Here is a 6,000-nt window from a genome sequence, read left to right as displayed (position 1 = left end):
ACAGGACCCAAAAACCTCATCACAATGCAAACATTATATTGAAAGGTATCAAACTGTCACTCCATGAAAAACAAATAAACGTGCTTGGAGGAATAAATCAAATTTGAGCTTTAAAAGTATCAGGCAAGGGGCACCTGACCTGGGTGTTTCAGTTGGTTAAGTATCTGACTCTTGAATTTGGCTCAGGTCATGATCCCAGGGTCATGGGATTGAGCCCGAGGGCGCTGAGGGTGGAGGCTGCTTAAGACCCTCTCTCTCTCTCTCTCTCTCTTTGCTCCTCTCTCCCCTCTTGCACGCACGCATGCTCTCTCTCTCTAAAAAATAAAAAAAAATAATAAAAAATACAAGTATCAGGGGAATAACAGCATAAGTGTGTGTATTTAAATAAAAACTGAAAAAAAAAAAATGAAAGACATGTGGAAGATTATTTATTAAGTGCCAAACTGGGTAAAGAAAAAAAAAAGCCTTATGTAAATTGAGTTAGTGATTAAAAATACAAGGAAAAAAGAACAAAACAGAAGTCTTGTTTTAGCTGTTTTTTCTTTTTCTGTAGTTCCTGACAAAAATGGGGACCTAATAAAGTATTATTGAACAATATAAATAAATCTCTTGGAAAATTTTTGGCAACTTGACTCCAGAAGTGGCAAGCTTATAATTTTAAAATGGTGTTTCCTCTTTTATTATGTTTATTTAATCATTAGATTAAATAATGGATCTTATTGGTAAGTAATTGGATTTTACTCTGGTAAGATATAAATTTCTAATATTTAAATATTATTAAATATTTAAAATATTAATGACTAATTTACATTTTACCAATGATTAAATAAATAAATGTAGAGTAAAACCTCGATTTGTGAGCACAATTTGTTCCAGAAACACGCTTATAATCCAAAGCACTTGTATATCAAAGAGAATTTCGAGAACCATTGGCTCAGTTGTGATCATGTGACGTTCGGCATCACGTACTACTTGTATCACATGACATCGCTTATTTATCAAATTAAAATTTATTAGAAACGTTTGCTTGTCCTGCAGAATACTTGCAGGTGCAATTCAAGGTTTTAATCCATAGTTATTTAATCATAAAAGAGAAAACACCATTTTTAAGCAGTGAATCAGGCAAAGTGATATATATATATATATATATATATATATATATATATGTTAGTGCAGAAACAATACAGCAGTGTTGGGAATCAAATTTATTGAGTCTCTAGTTAGTATCAGGAACTACAGATAAAGAGACCCGAATCTGCCCACACAATAAATAACAAAGAGATGACAAACTAACCAAGTAAAAATATTGTACATGATATTGAGAAAAATAAACTAAATTGAGGAAAGGCAGCAGTAGTCGTGTCAATGTTTATAAAGCACATAAGCGAATCCAAACACGATTCTAGGTCTTTTCACACTTTTATTCATTTAACTCTCAAGCAGCAGTTGAGGCAACTACTATTACCATTACATTTATTTATTTGTTTGGGGAGAGAGAGAATCCCAAGCAGGCTCCACACTGTCAGTTCAGAGCCCTACACGGGGCTCGAACTCAGGAACCATAAGACCATGATCCGAGCCAAAATTAAGAGTCAGACGCTTAACCGACTGAATTACCCAGGCATCCCACTATTTTTGTTTCGAAGATGATGAAAACAAGACCCAGGATGTTACATGACCAAGTACTATAATGGCAGATTGAGGAGTTTAAGACCCAGATAATCTGGTTCCAGTGTTCTCACACTTTACCACTGTGAAGGAGTGGAGGAGTAAGGCATCTAAAAGCACTGGAATACTGGAATAAAAACAAATTCCGAAGGCTGGTGTGACCTGGGGTATTCCAAGCCAGTGTGGACAGAAAGATGGGAAGGGGATATAGGGATTAACATAGCTGAGGTTCAGAAAGCCAGCAACGGCCAGATCATTCCTAGTCTTGCACACCCTTGTAAGAATTTTGGATTTTACTCCAGGTGAAATGGGCAACCATTGCGGGATTATGTGCCAGGGAGTGAAAGCGCGTGGGATACTATTTAGAATAATTACCGTGTTGAAACACCACTGTAGAGGGAAAGGGTGACGGATGAGATGATGGAAGGGCAGAGTAACACAGTGGTTGGTAAAAAGATGCTGGATACAGTGAATGTAACAGCAACCAGAATGCCTATCAGATTGGAGTAGGATAGGAGCAAGAGGAGTCAAGGGTCACTCCCAAGGATTTTTGCCTGGAGCAGCTAGAGAGAGAGAGAGAGAGAGAGAGAGAGAGAGAGTTGAAATAAGAGCTATAGAGGAGAAGTCTTGTGGTGGAACTCAGTTTTGGACAATAAACCCGAGATGCTTGTACACATCCAAGTAAAGATGTCAAGTAGGCTGCTGAATGTTTGAATCTAGAAATCAGAGGAGTGTACTGGACACTCTTGGATGGAATAAGGCTGAGTGAAATTGGCAAGTAAAGGAAAATGTATAGATACAAACAGACAAAATGGCAAAGAACTGAACTTGTGACTTGCCAACACAGAGAGGTGAAGGTGACAAGGAGGAACGAACCAGCCAGAGAAAGAACATCCAGGAGGAATATCAGAGGATATGGGAAACCAAGCGAAGAAAGCTAATTCAGGAATCATTAATTTGGCAAATATTGTTGATAAAAGTTGTTAACTACATAATATACTCTTGTTAAGGGGATTTTGGAAAGAATAACGGGGTGAAAGTCTACTGGAATGATTTGGAGAGAAGCAGGAGGATATAAATTGCAGGCAACGTGTAAACACAAACAGCTTTCTAAGGAACACTGCCAGAAAAAAGAAAAAAAAAAAAAACAGCAATAAGCAAAAAGTTTTAAACTAGACATATCCTGTTATTCAGCATTTCTATTTTTTATCATTCTACCCTAAAATACTGGATCATTCTAAACAAATTTTGAATAAAAGAATTATTATTTGACTAATTAAAAGTCATAAACTGTATAAATAGGAAGTGTTATATGTATAGCAGAAAACATGCTTTGGGAAGAAATTTGAATAGTATGTAAAATCCTGATGCACTGCTGGTAAAAAATGGTAATTATATGTAGTAAATTGTCATGCACTCTACGACTCCAATTTAGTAAAATACATAAAAATATAAAGAAAAAAGTAAAGCAAAAGTCTCCCTAAACTTGAAGAACAGTTACCTCTGGTAGACGATATATATTTATATGTGACATTTTCTTGTATTAAAAAACATTTTTAATGTTTATTTATTTTTGAGAGAGAGAAAGAGAGAGAGAGAGAGAGCATGAGTGGGGGAGGGGCAGAGAGAGAGGGAGACAGAATCTGAAGCAAGCTCCAGGCTCTGAGCTGTCAGTGCAGAACCCCATGCGGGGCTTGAACCCACGAACCATGAGATCATGACCTGAGCCAAAGTCAGCCCCTTAACCAACTGAGCCACCCAGACACCCCGACATATGTTTATTTTTGTATTTATATGTATATCTTCCTACATATAAAATTTCACAATCAGCATATATATGCATGTACTTTATATTATGCAAAAGATTTTCTTTTTTCTTTTTTTTTTCAAAGAAAGTATATATGAAATATTTTTGATAGGTTTCTAAAACTCTAAGGTCTTTACTATAATCAGAAGCTGGTTGATTTTATTTCATTGTTTTAGTCAATAAAATGATATTTTCAAATTTTAAATTAATAAGAAAGACATGGATTATTCAATTAAATAACATCAGGGCAATTAGCTATTTGGACAACCTATTAGCTCAGGTTCTTGCCTCAGGTCATCAACTAATTAATGCTACATGACCTTAAAAAATTAAATGTCAACTCCCCAAAATATAAATAAAGAGGGTTTGTTATTATTTCAACGCCTATGCTCAGCAAAGAAAAAATAAACAGAATTGTTTGCTTAAACACTTAAAACATCTGGGTGTAAAACACATTCAGTTCGATAAGACAAATGATTAAATCAGAATCCCTCTAAGGTCACAGGGACAGGAAGGGACAATTATAAATAAATGATGAAAACATTTCGGAAATGGTGGTGAGCTTTCAACTGCTTGCCATTTGGTTTTGATTTTCTTTGTTTTGTTTATACAAATTAGATTGGACATAGGTAACCAAAGACTAGTGATTTCATGGTGAGATCATTCTAGTTTGAATATGAATTAATGCTAACTTTGTTTTTATGGACTAATCTTTTTCTAATTAGAACTTTCTAATCGTAGTTGTCCCCTGGAGGGTCAGTGACCCTAGGGCAGTCATGTCTGGGGAAAACTGGGAATTAACTCTCTAGGGAATAAAGACTGTTGTCTAAAGGCCTATATCACACATTCACATACCCTTCCCACAACTAGGTAGGTTAAATAGGTACAGTTGGTCATTTGCACAGACTTCCTTTCCCAAGTCATCCAGTTTTCCCCACTAAAAAGAAAGTGGATGACCCTATCTAATTCTGCTCCAACTGGATGAAGCTGGCATTTATACACAAGAATGAGTGAAATAACCCTCCTAACACTCCCAAAATAAATTTATTTATTTATTTATCCCCCTCAATAGCTCCCTGAGACTCAGGCTTCCTTTAAAAGAAAACATGTTTTATCTGCTGATAAAATTTCAGAAGCCAGTGCCTGTAGAAGACAAGCATTTGTGGGTGAGAGTTGCCTTTCTCTTAGGAGAAAAAAAAATGTGTATCAAAAAAACATTCATAAGTGAAGGTAATACATAAAAACGGGAGTGGACCTTTTCAAAATTTGAAATTGATGGAAGTGTGGGTTTTGAAGGTCCCTCCCTTTTTTTTTAATGGATGTACAAGGAAAGAAAATCAGCCTGATTCCAGTATGTGTGTGCAAAGAAAAGTAACCCAATACCAAAACTTACACCTCTCAAACATCAAAGGCATCCCATGTCTCGAAGTGGGGAATGCTGACCATATCTGTCCACATCTGTACTTTCTCTTTTCCTTTTTTTAAAATTTGTTTGTTTGTTTGTTTGTTTATGGAGGGGGAGGGGATGTGCAAGGAGAAAGGGAGAGAGAGAATCCCAAGCAGGCCCCACAATGTGGGCTCAATCTCATGAGCCATGAGATCATGTCCTGAGCCAAAAATCAAGAGTCGGACGCTAATCGACTGAGCCACCCAGGTGCCCTTTCCACTTTCCCTTTTGTTCCACATCTAGAACAGGGAACTCTAGCACTAACAGCTGTGGTAAGACGCCAGCTCAAAAAGGCAAGCCAATTCAAAAATTCTATCCAAAAACACCTCTCACAAGGTGAGTTTTGCTTCTATGGAGGAGGAAGTAAATGGATGAGACAGAAAACTGTTTTCATGTCAGATTTTATGTATGCAGGTATGTATATGTTGTGTGTGTTTGTAGGCATACATATATATGTGTTTATCTACATCTGTACACATTACATATATGTCTGTATGAATGCATATATGTATTTGTGTGTATATATATGTGTGTATGCATACATATACATTTAATTTGGAGAATGTATTAGGTATCATTTACAGTATTAAGCTGAATCAATAAATGAAGAAGATAAAATTTGAAAGGCTATTTTTCTGGCCACTCATACAAAACTGTTAAAAAAAAAAAAAAGCTTCTCTTGGGTTAATGTGTTTGGGGAGGAAAGGAGATTATTCTATTTCCCACAGTTTTGTGTGTTTTAGCTTCAGAATGTACAGTTCATTGAGGTGAAATATGAGAAGAAATAAACGCATCCCATTTCAAATCTCCTTTCTAGCTATCATAATTTTATGAGAACAAAAATTGAAGGCCCATTAGAATTAAAGAATTAATCTTCTTTGTATGTGACTCTTCTATGGTTATCATAACCTATGTGGTGTGGTTATTGGGAGTTATATGCCTCTTTCCACCTCTGAGACTGTGAAAGCTAACTTTAATTTTGGGAGGAAAGTGAAAGATAAAAAATTCTCACCATATTAAATACATACCTACATACATACATACATACATATAATTTTTTTCTTTGTTATTTTTACTA

This window comes from Panthera onca, chromosome D1 (genome assembly GCF_046562875.1).
Source record: "Panthera onca isolate mPanOnc1 chromosome D1, mPanOnc1 haplotype 2, whole genome shotgun sequence".
Lineage (NCBI taxonomy): Eukaryota > Metazoa > Chordata > Mammalia > Carnivora > Felidae > Panthera > Panthera onca.
Note: the sequence above shows the minus strand (reverse complement) of the source record.